Source organism: Lissotriton helveticus, chromosome 1_1 (genome assembly GCF_964261635.1).
Source record: "Lissotriton helveticus chromosome 1_1, aLisHel1.1, whole genome shotgun sequence".
Taxonomy (NCBI): domain Eukaryota; kingdom Metazoa; phylum Chordata; class Amphibia; order Caudata; family Salamandridae; genus Lissotriton; species Lissotriton helveticus.
This window is the reverse complement of record NC_136057.1, coordinates 1945233501-1945250650: the sequence shown is the minus strand read 5'-3', so window position 1 is coordinate 1945250650 and position 17150 is coordinate 1945233501. Positions and strand designations below refer to the sequence as shown.

The 17150-nt window shown below is 42.1% G+C and overlaps 1 protein-coding gene across 4 annotated transcripts in view; it reads left to right on the top strand.

Moving 5' to 3' along the window:
• The window catches only part of NOS1AP (nitric oxide synthase 1 adaptor protein), a 1240081-nt gene that overhangs the window by 582688 nt on the left and 640243 nt on the right, over positions 1-17150 (top strand). The window lies entirely within an intron of this gene.

The following is a 17150-nucleotide window of genomic DNA, read 5'->3' as shown; positions in this document are numbered from 1 at the left end:
GTGAACAAGAAGACCTGTAGTGTAGCTCCTATTTTCCCAATAGGCTCTGCGCATTGGAATAGTACCTACAGCAGTAAAGACCTAGGCCAGACGTTAACTAGGTCTACTACTGTCGATACTAGACTTAATTTTTGGGTTTGCCAGCTAAGCTCAGAGTTCGCTAGAAACTTTCTCGAATGTTCAAGGAAGGATTAACTTCCCTGATTAGACAAGAAGGGATTTAGTTTCTGACAACCATAGAACATGACAACTTTGCTCTCCCCTAATCAAGAGTCAATCTCCAGAGTCGTGTGAGCACAAGGCAATTATTTTACTCAGTCAGTACGTGCATTCTTAGTCTCATCAGAATGTAGAGAAAAAGGAAGAGACGGGCGTGTTCAATAAAAGATGTTATTTATTGATCAGTCTCTTTTCTCGTACAAGAGAAATGGATCGATATTATTGCAATACTTATAGTTAAGTAAAGTGCATACGTTAAAAGCAATAGTACAAAATAATACTGTAAAAACATTGATATGGTTTCTGAGCCATATGATGTTTAAAATGATTAAAATATATTTACATACACATATACATTTGACTAAACGTACTCAACTGGTGTTTCTAAATACGCCTACCCCGTGTACCTGACCTAAGTCTAATACGTGGGCGGGAATAGAAAGTTACAGTTTAAGTTAAGTTTGTTTTTGCCAAGTGAATAACTAAAGAATTCTCTAGGAGGGGTTATTCAGTTCTGTACCTGGAATTTAGGATGAATGAGGAATGGTATCTCTTTCTCTGCTCTCGATATTCCAGGCTGCCTGCGAGGGCTGCCCAGAAGCGCCGGTGCTGGGTCTCTCGGCTTGAGATAGCAGCGCGTCTCTCAGCGCGTCAGGAAGGCGGGGCTGCTGCCTGCGGGGTCTGCTTCTGCTCTCGGCTTCGGCAAGTATGGCTGCTCCGTCTTGTCACCACGCGTGTGTTTGCATAGGGCAAGGTCGGCAATATTTATACCTTAAAGGTGCCGGGATTGACGTAAGGATGGACATAGGTACGTCAATAAAGATGTCATACGACTTGCTCGTTAGCACATTCTTTACTAAAGTTCTCTGTGAAATCAAAACAATGGCCGCACGGATTATCCAGGTTGTCATAGGTTTGATTTGTTATGAGAACGTCGTATGCCTTATCAGGGGCTGGAGGAATGTCGCTTGTCTAATTAGATCTCAAGCGTTATGACCTAATCAGATAACACGTTCCTGTGCCGTAGTGTGACTGCGTCAGATAACGGTATCTGCATCATGGGGGATTTCTTGCCTCATGGGCTGACTGTTAGTTGACTAGCTAGGTAGTTTAACCAGAATAGGGTCAGGAATAGGGGGATCGATTCAGAACCTATAGAAATACACGACACCCACTCCACGCTAACTATGGTCATATCTACTAATCTATGCATAGTATAACATAGTACAACATACTATAGAGTATAGTGTATACCTTACCACCCCAAAATACATAAATGCATTTTGAAATTTTCAAATATACTGAAAAATTGCAGTCATATATATTGTATGCACTTAAGCTATGAATTAAATGCAAAAGTAAACACGCATCGTTATGCATTATTGCTTGTTGGTATATGAGAAATACACATGAAATGGCTCTTAATATGGCTATACAGAAAAAAAGTCGAAACCATTTCATCACATAAAATATTTTGTGAACATACCAGCGGGCAGCTAAAGTCTATATAAAGTCTATAAAGTATCTAAAAAAATAGAAATCTTAGTTCTCTAGGAATAGTTTCTTACTTTAAGCAGAAGATCAGTGTCCCGGGAAAAAATATATAGAAAAATATTTTAGGGGCTTGCTGAAAAAAGTTGCTGTCCGTGAACTGGATTGTAATTGTTCATGTGACTTTATTTTTAAAGTTGAAGGCCGAATTCAGGGAACGCCGTGTGCGAGTTTACTCAAAAGTCTCTATTTCTGTTCCGGAGAGAACATCATATCATTCAGGCTTTCGAAAAAACTGTCAACAGCTTCATGGGAAAGTTCCTCTAAGTCGGAAATAGGGGTAACCATGCATTCGTGCGCATGATTGTCTCCATTGACATTCTGATTTGCATTGCTGACAGAAGGTCGTACCTGTTTGATGCTGCTTTCATCTTGAACTTCACTACTCTTCAATCGCAGTGGTGAAGATTCCAGGAATGCCGTCATCAGAATTGGCAGCCTTTGAGGGCAGCACAGTGCGTGAACCTTGGTAGGAACCAGCAGTGTATCTGCATCCACCGGCGCATCCGATTGTAGCGTCAGACAGGTGTCTAACACGCATTCTTCTCCGCATAGCAGACACCTTAGTACAGGTAAAACACACCTTTGCCACATTGGTCGAAATGATAGAAACCAAGTCATGTTTAGGTCTCTAAGCCGGGAGAGTCCCAGGATTTTTGATATCCGGTCCCGGTATCCAATGGCTAGGATCGTTTCTTCCATTGTCGTCAGGGTTTGATCTGTGACATGGGTTGCCATAACGAAAAATAAGGACTAGGAATAGGATTCCTGCAATTAGTCCCAGGATCAGGGGAAGTCCGCCAAAAATCGAATGGACGAAATCTGGAAAAATACCCAGTATGGCTTTGAATGGTGTTAATGCCATCGAAAATACTGTCTTAAATACCTTTGAGACCCCAGTGGTATCAGAAATATTTAAGATTTCGCTCAGGATTTCCGCGAAATGTACGGGGGAATTAGTTGATAATAATGTATGTATCTCTGCAGTCGTCCTTGCGACTTGTAGATCATACGTTTCTTTTGATGACGTGAGCCTTGTAGGCGTCTGAAGAAGCACTGTTTTCATTCTGCTTAAAGTGTCTATTCGAATAGAAGTAATTTTCAAACTGGGCCATGCCCTCGCCTCCCTGTCTGGAAAGGAGCTGGGGAACAAAGAACGTCCACAGCACTTGACCTTCGCTGTCGTAGTGACGAGATAAGGAGTCCCGGGCATAAGACTACAACATCTGCGGTCTTCAATAAGAATGTAACTCCCATTATAGAGTCTTTGAAAGAATGGTTCTATTTCAGTTGCAGGTGCGCCTTGTTGGTGACATGAAAGGTTGTATGAATTCCCTTCACAGGCTCCGTGCAAACTAATACCGTTACACAGAAGCGTGCCGCTTAGTGACATAGCACAATTGTTGCCACTAAGAAACACTTTCTGTCCTTTATTACTGATACATGCATGTGAATAGGGCAGGTTCCATGTTGTTTTAAGGTACCCCTTTCCCAATTTCTCGTACATGCCAGCCTGTATATATTTTTGGCAGTATTGAAACCTGAAGGTTGAGATTGGAATATTTATGATTCCGTGGATTATCCATTCACTGACAGGTCGTTCTGACATTGTCATTGGTAATCTTTCTAGTTTTTCAATGCTCAAGATTGTATAATCAGCACCCTTCTGCGCCATACCGATTTGTCTATCAGTAAGGTTAAAGATTTGGAATAGTGACGTTGTGTTGATTAAACGCCAAGGCACGTAGCCTGAACGCAGATTTTGTAACGTCCAGCCAAGCTGTACAATAGAACGCAATTGTGACTGACCATGTTGTAATAACAGTAAGTCTTGCGATAATCTATCGATTGCTGAAGACACAGTGCTGTCCAATGAAAAAATTCTGGAGGACAGAGTCATTAACCCATTGTCCACTACAGAAAGTGATTTTTCCAAATTAATACGGTCAATTTCCCGTATTCTTTCTGCTGTCTCAATTTGAGTAACCTTCCAGGCCTCATTGTATGCTGCATATACAGAGGCTGCTATGAAACGCTTTTGACGCTGTTTGTGTGGTCCCAGTATGAAATCACGCAAGTCAGCACCATCAGTAAGTAAAGTTAGGTGTTGCTTAATTTCAGGCAGTGTGGAAGTTTGTAGCCATTGAAGGCATAATTTGCCCACACTGTAGGTTGTTATTATCCCTGGGTGATGTCTTTGGGGATATCTAGGGTCTGGCCTGGTCATTTTGAAACCCTGTGTTTTATTCAGGAATCTATCTTGACAGTTATTTGTATCTGTGGGCCAGATCAACCATTGTTTCCAATCAGGATGTGTTCTGTTTTGGTTAAGTATATGGTTTATGTCTATTTCTTCATCTGTATCAGAGTTATTGCTAAACATTGTTGGCTTTGGAATAGACAGGTTATTTAAATCTTCGATTTTGGCTAAGCCAAGACAGGTAGTTTGTTGAACAGTGTCATTTAAAAATATCATTTGTTCTGGGATCATGCAGGCTCTAAACAAAGCTTCTAAACCCTGTACTTGCCATTCTTTCGTCCCCCAAACACTTTTCAAATCAACATTTTTGTCCCAATAATCGAATCCAAAAGTATTCATTTTTTCAAAGAATGAGTCAGAATAAATCAATTTTGTGTTGGTTATCATGGTTTTGGTCCCTGTCTTGTTTGACAATTTAAAATAAAATGTTTCCGCATTACTTGTGTTAAAACCTGAAAAATATGAATATTTGCCATACACGGTTCTTGAGCTCCCTTTTGGAGGTGTAGCACAATGTTCCCATTGATTAAAATTTAAAACATTTCTAGGTTGTGCAGATTTATGCAAGAAATGGTTACCATAATGGTTATAGCAGTACATGCTGTCATAATTTGTAGAACCCTGCAAATAATCATGTTTTGTAAATTTAGCAGACATTACTAAGTCAGACATCATATTGTTAATACTTTCAAAGTCCCAATCATCAGCAAATGAGTTTGGTTTTGCAAAGTCACTCAAGGAGATCTTGATTTGGTGTGGATATTTCAGGATCTCGACCGGACCATAAATTTCATAGTCAGTGTTGTCCCAGGCTACCCCACCAGGTATTGGAATTGCTGTGAAGTTGGCTGAAGAAAGTTCTGAAGAAAGTTCTCGTTTCTCGACGTGTGAAGATGTGTGTGGTTTGAGGACCAAGTTGATGTTCTGACTTGCTGTGTCCATTTTAGCATATTTTCCCTCAATGAAGCGTCCCAAGGTAAATACCACGATGAGCCAAAGTATGAGGATAAATGCACCAAAACCCACCCAAAATTCAATCCATGGAGAAATCAGATATGTTTCTTTTAGTTGTTTCAAAAGTTCCTTTGCTTTGTCTTTAAAGGATTTTGGTGATGGCTGTGTCTTTTGTTCACTGAAGCCGTCAGAGGAATCATCGAAGTTGATGAAGTAACCAGATGCAGTTCTATCAATTGTTCCAATTGGTTCAGGATTTTTGTTTCTTGCATTTTCACTTGGTACTTCAGTATAGATTGGTGTGTCTCTGCTAAATGTTTTTATTTGGGTTTTCAGAGGTCTTAGTTCTATTGCATTGTTGCATAGTCCTTGTTGTTCTTCTGTAGGCGTTTCGAATGTGATGAGCCTTTTTGATAGAACCTCTGTACTGGTAGCAAACCTTGGTGTTCTGCTACTTATTGGGAGTCCACTTGGCCTACTGTTTGTTATCGGCCACATGTTGTGGTTTTACCAGGTCGATGGATACAACTCGGTTCTCCTTTTTTCCAGCAAGTGGCGGTAGTACAACTGATCTTGTCCCGTTGACAGACAAGACAGGAACTGCTTTTCTGTAAGAAGGCCCAAATTCCTTCTTTACCGCGATCTTCTCCCTGACTAGATCCCCGACTTTTGGAATCCAGACAGGTCTTGCTGGGACAGGTGGTGAATCTTCAGTGGTCGTTGGCTGTTGTTTCAACTGTATGTTGCTCAGGTCTTTTCTTGTTTTGTTTAAGTCCTGCAAAATAGCCAAACGGTCTTTGACATCAAAGCTTTTTTCTGTTACCACTGAAGTCTGACTATCAAGGTCAGAGATCAACATCCTAGTTCCGAATAATAATTCGTACGGACTGAATCCCTTCAGAGAATTTCTTGGCAAGTTATTTAGACTACGTTGGACACTTATTAGATGTTTGACCCACCCAGCTCCCGAACCTAATATCCTTTCTATTATAGATTGCTTTCTGTCTTGGTTTTTTCTTTACACCATCCCATACCCTCAGGAAGGAAGTGAGAAGATTCCCGCTGGGCTGTGCTCATTTGGCCATTCTTTCCCCCCCCCAGGCTGGATTGCCTGAGAAAAAGAAAAAAATGGTCGAACGTAGCATGCTCTTAGCGTATATGCCATTTAGACTCGCAAATCTTGTATAACAGTCCGGACGTCAGCCGAGTGCTGTGGATCTACATTATAAGTGGGGACTAGCCTGTATATGTTAATCGCAAGCCATTCTTTTTAGTGGTGATGTTATCTGCCGTGATTCGACGAGGTATTAAACTGCTTCTCTCCCCTCTGCGATCTCTGTTGCAGTTTGGGCAGTTTTTTACAAACATGGTGTAGTGCAGGCTCATGCCTGGCCACCAGTACCGTGATTGTAATTCTTTCAGAGAATCTTTTAATTTAAGGTGTCTGTGACCCTCGCCCATGTGTGCGTCTGCGATTAACAAGTTTCTCCTGTCCATGTTTGGAATCACTCTATCCCCCACTCCAGGGATTCGAGCAAAAGGAATGGAGTTTGCATCTATGATGTATGTGTAATTGAGTGGATAGTTGATCGGTAACGCTGAGCAGTCGCCTTTTGATGACGTTTTCACCGCCAGCAATGTTTCGCCGTCAATGTATTTTAATGTACGCTTTTTCCGATCTACGGGAGCCGGTTTACTGGCTGCCGCTGCGGCTGTTTCAGCCAATGAATTCCCTACAACGTGAACGCCATCACGCTGGTGACTCAGTGAGTGTGTCACGTGAGTCTTTGGTAGTTCTTTTTTCAAAAGAGCTACTTGTTCCCAGAGCAGTCTCTGCTTTATTGGTGCATCTGTGTCATCTTTGTAACCGTTCTGAATCCAGGTCTGCAAATCCTTGTTATATGCTTTGACGCAGAAATATGAATCTGACACTATAAGTGTCGGGAATTCGCGATCCGCATTATCTAGCGCCATTTTCAAAGCTAATATTTCAGTTTGTAGTTCTGAATTAGTTTCTACTGAGTGTGATTTTGTTAATAGAGGTCTTAGTTTACCTCCGTGCCACACTTCTTTTGTAATCTCACATGTGGGATTGTATGCATGTTCTCCCCAAACGGAGGGTTGAGCATGTCCGTCTGTATAGATTACACAGGCGTAATGTCGTAGAGGCAGAATGTCGATTGGCAGAGGATACGTCTTTTCATATTTTAGATTTTTCAATTCTTCTAGTTCTGGATCAAAGAAGTAATATACTTTGTCCGTTGTGATTGAATTTACCCATTGTAACCATTCTGGATCCAATGTTGTTGTTGGTAAATTACACGGTGTTGTTAATGCCTCAAAGGCTGATTCAGCTGTTCTGACTGTGATATGTCTACCGTCAGCTATGTCTTTTTCTCTAGCTATTGCGGTTTGAACTGCTTGAACAATTTTTCCTTTGTTGTTGAATCTCTGTTCAGCTTTTGTGTACAAATGTGATTTGAATGCAATTGGTACCTTATCTCCCTCATTAGAGGTTAGGTATGTGAATCCGCATCTCCCTGGGATGACTCGGATCACAAGGTTGCGTGTATATTCACGAGTTTCTAATTTTGTTTTAATTAGCATGTCTGTTTGTAAGGATCTCAAAATTTCTGTGTGTGCTTGAGTCCAACTGGATCTTTTAAAGTCTGGTTTAATTAGATCATAAAGGGGTTTGACCCTTTCTGCGTAATTTGCAATATATGTTCTTCCGAAATTTAGGAAGCCTAGAATTGACTGTAGGTTTTTTAGTGTTTTAGGAGCTTGGATTACGGCACATTTCTCTAGGAAATTGTCTGCCAGGCTTTTACCTTCACTTGATAACTCATATCCTAAGAATAGGACCGTCAGATGGGCAATTCTGGACTTTTTGAAGTTGAATTTGTAACCCTCTGCAGCGAAACCAAGTATTATGGTGTTCACTCTTTTCAAGTGAGTCTCCAAGTCATCATCTGTTAAGTAAATGTCATCGACATAAGATAATGCTTCATCATCATATTGTTGTAGTAATTCTGTTACTCTCGCTGAGAATACCCCCGGGCTATTCTTGTACCCCTGGGCTAACCGACAGAATTGTTTTTGAGTGCCATTTACTGAGAATGCAGTTAAATATCTGCTCTCTGGTGCTATGTTTTGACAAAAGAATCCGTTGGAGATGTCCAAGGTTGTTTTGTATTTTTTGTGCACTATGTTATTCATTAGTGCAGCACTGTGTGAGTTTTGCACTGCAAAAGTTTTGCAACATGTGTTAAGGTGTCGGTAATCCAAAACTAGACGGTACGAATTGTCTGGTTTGGAGACCGGAAACAAAGGATTGTTCATTTGTGAGGTGCAAGTTTCAATCACCCCCTGGTATTCTAGTTGATCTAGTATTTCATTTACTTGTTTTTTAGCTTCTTGCTTAATTGGGTACTGCCTTTGTGCAGTAGGTTGTGATTTTAACTGGATTTTGTGAGGAGGAGAATCCTCATCCCATCCTACATGATTTTTATATAAAGCAGGTGCTAAGGCCACTGCCCACTTTCTAGCAAGTGTATATTTTTTATGAATCGGTATTTGATTCGAGAAGGCAGGCATAATTACTTCTTCGCCATGAGGGCACTCCCTGACAAACTCTGGTGGCCAGTCTTTTTCAGCTAGAAGGATGTCATAACCCTTGGATAGGTTATCCCAAAATAGTCCCCTTATTTTCCTAGTCTTATCTCCCTCTATACGTAATGTTATCTCGTATATTTTGTGGGGCTTGCTAACTCTGGTATCTGCAGTTTCCACTTGAAGGTATTCATTCGTGTCCACTGTCTCCAGATGATTCATAAGGACTTTGCGAGCTATGCTCACCTCTGCTGCGCTGTCTAGCATTGTCTGAGCCCACTCTCCGTTTTTCAGTTGTGTCCTCAGTATTCTCGGCATTGTTAACTACCTTGATACTGGCTACCTTCTTTTTTGGAAATTGTGATTTCTTTTTCAGTTGAGCAGGTTCCTTGTCTTTGGACTTGGCGTGCTCTTCTGATCGTCCTCTTCTTTCCGATTTCTGCGAGGAAGTCTGAAAAGATTGAGAGGGACGTGTATCAATGTCTTGATATCTATCAGGTTTTTTAATATTATCCCTATTTCTAAGGTTATATCTATTCCCAGAGGGTTCACTCTGGGGTGACCTTTGTCTCGGGTTTGGAGATTTCTCTCTTCGCCTAGGAGACCTTCCTCTGGACTGGAATTTCTTTTCTTTAGGATTGGATTGTTTGTTTCCATCCCAGTTCTTTTTTGGTGAATTATTATTATTAAAAAATATTTTTTCTGGACTTGTAGTCAGTTGCGGTTTTACTGGTATTCCACCTAGACTATCTCTGCCTAGTTCTTCATAGGATTTTTCTATGATTCTGGCAATTTCAGCTGGTTGGTCTGCTATATCTGTCTCTTTTAACCTCTGGCGGATCGCCACGTTTGCTGCTTCACCCTTTATATTGGCTAGTAATATAGCCGAGACCTGCTTGAAGTCTTTTAGTAATTTCATACCAAGAGTTAAAGCAGGTTCTGGACCGTATTCATCTTGAATTTGTTTTAGCACATCTGGTATTACCGAAATGGATGGAACACCGTGCGTTGTTGTGTAGATGGAAGCAAAGACTGTACCCCAAGTGTCACAGTCCTCAATGTGTGGTGCGATTCCCATTGGGAGACATATAGTCAGAATTCTGTGTTTTTCCAGCGGGGTGGTGTCAGGAAACACCGCCTCTATTTGGGTGATTTTCTGTGCCAACCAGAATGGTATCTGTTCCCGTTTAGCTGGAACTTTACCTAGGCAGGATTGGATGTTCTGTGGTGTAATTTTATTTGTGTTCCCCTGGTGAGGGGTCAGCTGTGGAAGTTTAATCGCTGGCTGAATTGTTGAAGTCCGCATTACATACTGAACTAATTGTCTGTGAATTTTTAGTAGTTGTTTTAGCTGTATTAGCAGCTCTGCTGCAGGCATTCTTTCGATGTCTGGATATGGTGTGTATCCGGCTAGGACCGGCCACGTTGCTCCTGGTCTTCCTAAAGGACCGAGCCTTGTAATGTGATTATTATGTTTTAGGGCGCCATCAAATAAGAGCAAATGCTCTTGGAATTTGAGTGGTACTTCCACCTCCTCGAAAGGAGTGTACTCATTAGGAGGTTCCTCTACTTTGTAATAGTGGAAGTACTTTGTTATTGTATTAGCTGCTGGAAAATGTATCCATGTATAGTATACCTCTGTCTGCCGATATTCGTGTGCCTCGATTACGAATATGACTGTGCCACCTCTAGGTGTCAGTCCATTTTCTATAAGTTTTAAGGTTATAGATCTCCTTTTGGCGACCGGAATGAGTATTATATCCGCGTCTGCTGCTTGCATGGTAGCATCAGCATCTGCTATTTCAGTAGCTAATCTAGTAACCTCTCGTTCTTCATCGCTGTCCATTTTGCTGACAGGATGGTATTATGTTTATTTGTAGATCAGGTTTCTTTATGGAAACAGAGATTAGATGCACAATATTTTGGAACTGTTTTATCCTTCAACGTTGACTAGACCAAGAACCATACATAGGAGTTCCCTCCTGCGAGGTTTTGGAGGATATTATAACCTTTCACCCACTCCAGACATCTTTGGAGTATTTGGGAAAAGGGGTCTGAGTGAGAAAGCACGACTGAGTTACTCTAAATGTCTTACGTTAGTTTTATCGCCCTTTCCAAACACGTTGGGCGCCATGTAGTGTAGCTCCTATTTTCCCAATAGGCTCTGCGCATTGGAATAGTACCTACAGCAGTAAAGACCTAGGCCAGACGTTAACTAGGTCTACTACTGTCGATACTAGACTTAATTTTTGGGTTTGCCAGCTAAGCTCAGAGTTCGCTAGAAACTTTCTCGAATGTTCAAGGAAGGATTAACTTCCCTGATTAGACAAGAAGGGATTTAGTTTCTGACAACCATAGAACATGACAACTTTGCTCTCCCCTAATCAAGAGTCAATCTCCAGAGTCGTGTGAGCACAAGGCAATTATTTTACTCAGTCAGTACGTGCATTCTTAGTCTCATCAGAATGTAGAGAAAAAGGAAGAGACGAGCGTGTTCAATAAAAGATGTTATTTATTGATCAGTCTCTTTTCTCGTACAAGAGAAATGGATCGATATTATTGCAATACTTATAGTTAAGTAAAGTGCATACGTTAAAAGCAATAGTACAAAATAATACTGTAAAAACATTGATATGGTTTCTGAGCCATATGATGTTTAAAATGATTAAAATATATTTACATACACATATACATTTGACTAAACGTACTCAACTGGTGTTTCTAAATACGCCTACCCCGTGTACCTGACCTAAGTCTAATACGTGGGCGGGAATAGAAAGTTACAGTTTAAGTTAAGTTTGTTTTTGCCAAGTGAATAACTAAAGAATTCTCTAGGAGGGGTTATTCAGTTCTGTACCTGGAATTTAGGATGAATGAGGAATGGTATCTCTTTCTCTGCTCTCGATATTCCAGGCTGCCTGCGAGGGCTGCCCAGAAGCGCCGGTGCTGGGTCTCTCGGCTTGAGATAGCAGCGCGTCTCTCAGCGCGTCAGGAAGGCGGGGCTGCTGCCTGCGGGGTCTGCTTCTGCTCTCGGCTTCGGCAAGTATGGCTGCTCCGTCTTGTCACCACGCGTGTGTTTGCATAGGGCAAGGTCGGCAATATTTATACCTTAAAGGTGCCGGGATTGACGTAAGGATGGACATAGGTACGTCAATAAAGATGTCATACGACTTGCTCGTTAGCACATTCTTTACTAAAGTTCTCTGTGAAATCAAAACAATGGCCGCACGGATTATCCAGGTTGTCATAGGTTTGATTTGTTATGAGAACGTCGTATGCCTTATCAGGGGCTGGAGGAATGTCGCTTGTCTAATTAGATCTCAAGCGTTATGACCTAATCAGATAACACGTTCCTGTGCCGTAGTGTGACTGCGTCAGATAACGGTATCTGCATCATGGGGGATTTCTTGCCTCATGGGCTGACTGTTAGTTGACTAGCTAGGTAGTTTAACCAGAATAGGGTCAGGAATAGGGGGATCGATTCAGAACCTATAGAAATACACGACAGACCGTGACCTGAAGGACCGGGAGTAGGATGGCGAGTATTAAGAGCAGAAGGGCCAGGAAGAGAAGTACAGGACAACCAGGAGGACCAGGAACACAAGACCACCAGCAGGTTCCAGAGACTATGACCAGGGACACCAGAAGTAGGAAGACCATCAGTAGGACCAGGAGAGCAAATACCAGATGGATATGGAGCAGAAGGACGGGACGCTCAGGAGGATGAGGATGACCATGAGGAACAGAGGAACAGAAACTGAAAGGCTACGAAAAGAAAGATTTTTATGGAGGGACCTGCAGGAGCCCCAAGAGGACAAATAGATGGAGGATGGCCAATAGGAGGGTTTAAATGAGGAGCAGATGGAAGAAGGGGAGAGGGGATGAGGCCCAGAAGAAGCAGGTGGAGGAGGGGAAGGGTCAAGAGGAGAAACAGGAAGATCAAGAGGAGCACCTGGACCAGGAGGACTAAGACCAAGTGAGCCAGCAGGAGGAGGAGCATAAGGAAGATAATGATAAACTAGGAGGAGGACCAGGGAGACCAAGCGGAAGAGAAGTCATGGACCACAAACAACAAGGCCCAAGAGGATTAGAGGGACCTTCAGGAGGAGGCAGATGATGAGACCAGGAGAAATGGCAGGCCTAGTTCCACCATTAGGGAGAAGAGCCCAAGAACCACCAATACAATACCATATGAGGGTCCAGGAGACCACAACCATGGAGACCAGGACTAACCAGACCAGGAGGATGTCCAGGCATAGGAGGAGGAGGGCCATAAGGAGTCAGATCCCCAGGAGAACCTGACTAAATGCACCGAAAGTAATTCTATGGTACATGTATTAGGCCATGCCCTTGGTTGCAGAGACTAAGGCTTTTGTAAAGGGTTCTTAGTTATGTGTCATAGGCCACACTTTTCATCTCACTTTTAAAGCACTGCAGAGAGCAGACAACCCAACATTGAGCACCAGTAGAAATGGATTCGGGTCTCAGAGGAGTGCTAGAAAGTCTCATAGTGTCGATAAAGCTGTAATCAGGTGGGTAGAAAATGGGGTCTGAGTTCAGCGACGCAGCAGCCAGGCTGAGACCCAGAAGACTTGTTACAAGGTGTCTCGGTAGGGATAGCCTGGATTAGTGGAGTGCCATCTCGCTTTGACTTTACCAAAGAGTATTGATGTGGCTATTCTGGTTGGGTATTCTAGACATGGACAGTGTAGCAGTAGTCTGCAATTTGTTGTGTACTCACCCCAAGCCACAAGACCCTTAATCTACCTTTGTGCAAATGTAGACGTGGTAGATGTATTATATTGCTCCTATTTTTGAGAGAGGATTATTGGATGTGATCCTTTTTCACAAGTAGCAGCAATATAAAACATCTACCACATCTACCTTGCACTGAATTATGGACAATTTGTGTTTTCTTTATAATCCTGCAGCCCTTATTCAGCTTGAAAGTTTTTTCAAGTTTTGTTTTTCCACGTGTCAGCATTTGTGATTACAATATTAATAATGACAAGTGTCCAATATTGAAAGGTGTTGATTACTATATTTCTAGTTTATCGGTTCAAGAACTGGAAATTATATAGTTGGATATATGCATGTCACCTCAGCTGTTCTATGCAAACAAAGTTTTGCTATTTACCTGGCTCAGCTGTTGGCAAAATAGCAGTGATCACATTTAGCAGCAAAGCAAGGAGAAAAACGCAATTTTATTCTGTTAAATAGCATCAGTTACCTAGGATTTACCCGCCCACCACCCTCATGGACGCCTCAGTGTTTCATGCCTTGATCCCTAGGCCACACCACAAGGTATTAAGTATCGAGCTTGGATATCTTTAGGAAATCTTTAGGACAAATCTTTCGGAAAAAGAGAACTTGCCAGCGAGCCTTCTCCGGCGCTGCCCCAAAGATATAGAACTCTCTTCCACCGGAAATACGCAGAATCTCCTCTATGATTGATTTCAAACTGGAAGTTAAAAGATTCCTAATGAACAAATTCCTACCTTAATTGTGCTGTATTCACTTGCTCAAGGTCATTGATCCTACAACCTTTGGACCATCATTGGATGCTGCTCTTCTTTATCCCATAGTGTGCCCCCCCCGTTTAGTCCGCTGTGTACCTGCTTATTGTATTACTATCCTTTGACTATTTTGTCTTGTAATTATGTGATTATTCCTGCTTTTATTCCTACTTAATGTCGATATTGTATGTATTACCCTCCTTCCATCCTCTTTGTAAAGTGCTCAGATGTCCTTCGGGATCCTGTTTGCGCTGTATAAAACTTTATAAATAAAATAAATAAATAGTGATTTTCGGTTAATTGAATACCCACAAGTTAAACGTTAATACATGGCATTTCTCTGCTATGTGTTCAGCGTTTAGCTGAGTAGTGCAGACTTTCTGTTGTAGACCTGGCTCCTGACTGAGTAGCGCAGAATCTCTGCTGTTCACCCAGCTGCTGGATGCATTGTACAGAATAACTGATCTTTCCCTTTGTACCTGGCAATCACAGAGGCAGGTAAAGATCAGAGATCATGTACTATGTAGGCAGCAGTCAGTTACTTAACAGAGATGCTGTACCTTTATCAACTAGCCAGGTATCAGCATAATTCACTGTGTATCATGTGGCCCACTAAATAGCATGCATTAAGTACTACTGTTAGTTCACCGGCCAGGCAAATACCAGAGAAACCTTACTATTTTCATTGCACATGTCTACAAGATAGAGCGTTGATGCTACTTAGCCAGCTGAGCTATATGTGAAGTTTTTTCATTTGTTTACTACCCAAGTAGTACATAATCTTTGACACGTAACCAGTGACCGGATAAGAAGGGGACATTTTTCTATTTTCATTGTGACTGACTAAATAACTGCCAACCGATGTAAAGTTTTTTTGTTTTTCCAGCTGCTGGCCAAATAATACAGAATTTCTGCTATTTACTTAGCCATTGGATGGCTGCCAGTTGAATAGTTCAGAATCTCTTCTAAAGGGCTGGCCACAGCATAAATGATCTTTCTTTGGCACCTGCATGGGTGTCCGCCAAATCGTGGATAATCTCTGCCATTTAACCTGTGGCATGGTAAATAGTGACGTTTCTTTGCTACTAGCACTGTCTCAGATCAAACAGTGCATAGCCTGCTATTTATCAGGCAGCCTGATAAATAGTGAAGTTGTTTTGCTATGTGCAAGGCTGCTGGCTAAGTTGTGCATAATTGTGGCTATTTAGCCAGCAGTTGTGTAAACAGTAGAAGATTCTTATTTTTTTTTTACTGTGCATATGGCCAACCGCCAAACTTTGCTACTTACCTGCCTGCTAGCTAAAAAGTAGCGATTAAACAATGTTTCTTTGCTATTTGCAAGACTGCCAATCAAACAGTGCACATCTCAGCTGTTCAGCCAGCAGCAAGGTAAATATTGATTTTTATTTGCTATCTCCATAGCCACCGATCAGACAGTGCATAACCGCTCTAATTTAGCCAGCGGCTAAGTAAACAGAAATGTTTGTTTATATGGGTGCCAGCCAAACAGGGCATAATCACTGCTATTTAGCCAGTGGGTGGGTACATAGTGAAGTTTGTTTGCTATTTGCCAGGCTGCCAAACCATTCATGCCATATCTCAGCTACTTAGTCATCAGCTGGGAAAATAGTGTCACATTTTGCTATTCGCATGGTCACCAGAAAAGCAGTTCATAATCTCTGCATGGTTGCTGACCAAAAGGGGGATAATCACAGCTATTTAGCCAGTGGCTGGGTAAATAGTGCAGATTCTTTGCTATGTGGATGGCTGCCGGCTAAATCATACAAAATTATACCATATTTAAGGTATTTAGTGAACAGCTGGCTAAATAGTGTTGTTTTGTTGCTATTTGCATTAAGACCACCAAAATTGTACAAATGCTCTGCTATTTAGCCAATGACTAGGTAAATAATGATGTTTATTTCCTATTTGTATTGGCTGCCAGCTAAGCAGTGCATAATCTGTCATTTAGCCAGCTGGCAAATATTGAAATGCCTTTGCCATTTGCACGGCAGCTGGCCAAACTGTGCATAATGTCTGCTATATAGCCAGTGGCCGGGCAAATAGCAAAGAAAATTCACTATTTACCTGGCGGCCTTCTAAATAACTGCCACCTTTTTTAAATTGGTTTCCCTGGGAAAACAGATATCAAGTTGTCGAAGTCTTGTTGGCTAACACAATACGCTTTGAACTACGTTTTCTTGCAAAAGGGCGGCTGATTCAGTGACTAAAGTGCTGTTGAAACGTGGCATGCTCAAAGCCTTGTGTTGAAGTGATTAGTAAAGTTTCTGATTGCTGTTTGGCATCCATGACCGTAGGAGTGAGACGGTGCTTAATTTGTAAGAGAAGGAGAGCCAAAAGCTGTGCTCAGAAACCTGTGGGCAGTGCAAATAAATGTCTGCGTGCCGATTACCAAGGCTGCGTAGCCTTGAATCCACCTCATGCCTCTTTAACCCACAGCCAGACACCCACTGCCCCTTTATCTCGCTCTTGTAGGTTCCTGCTTTCCCCTTTTGTGACACTTTTTTTAGTAGCGGTTGCTGCCGGACAGGAGTGGTGGGGAGGGGGCGAAATGAACAAAAAGAAGATGTAGCACTCTTCCGTTCCTCCTCTTTCCTCTATCTTCTTCCTCTCTCCGATGGCAGGAGGAAGCACCCGGACTCCTAAGCTCCCCTAAGCCAATCACAATGCTGCAATGCAGCATTGTGATTGGTCGGCGCTCAGGCAGAGACTGTGAGGCTTTGCATGTTCCTCACCAGGCTGTGTAATGCAGCCTGGTGGGGAACATGCATAGTGCGTGTGACTGTGGCCAGCCCAAGAGGGCCGGCAAGAAGTAATGTGCACATAAGGAGTGCAAACCACTCATTCCCCTGCTCTGGCCAGCCCCAGCCCGTGAACCACTGACTTCAATAGGAAAAATAAAATTATAATAACAATACATTATCACTTTATTTCATTTGAGCAGTGGGGCGATGCTCCTCCATCTTAGCGGAAGAGCCGCCGCTGTTTTGTTCCATCTTTCTCCTTCTCAGTCTTTG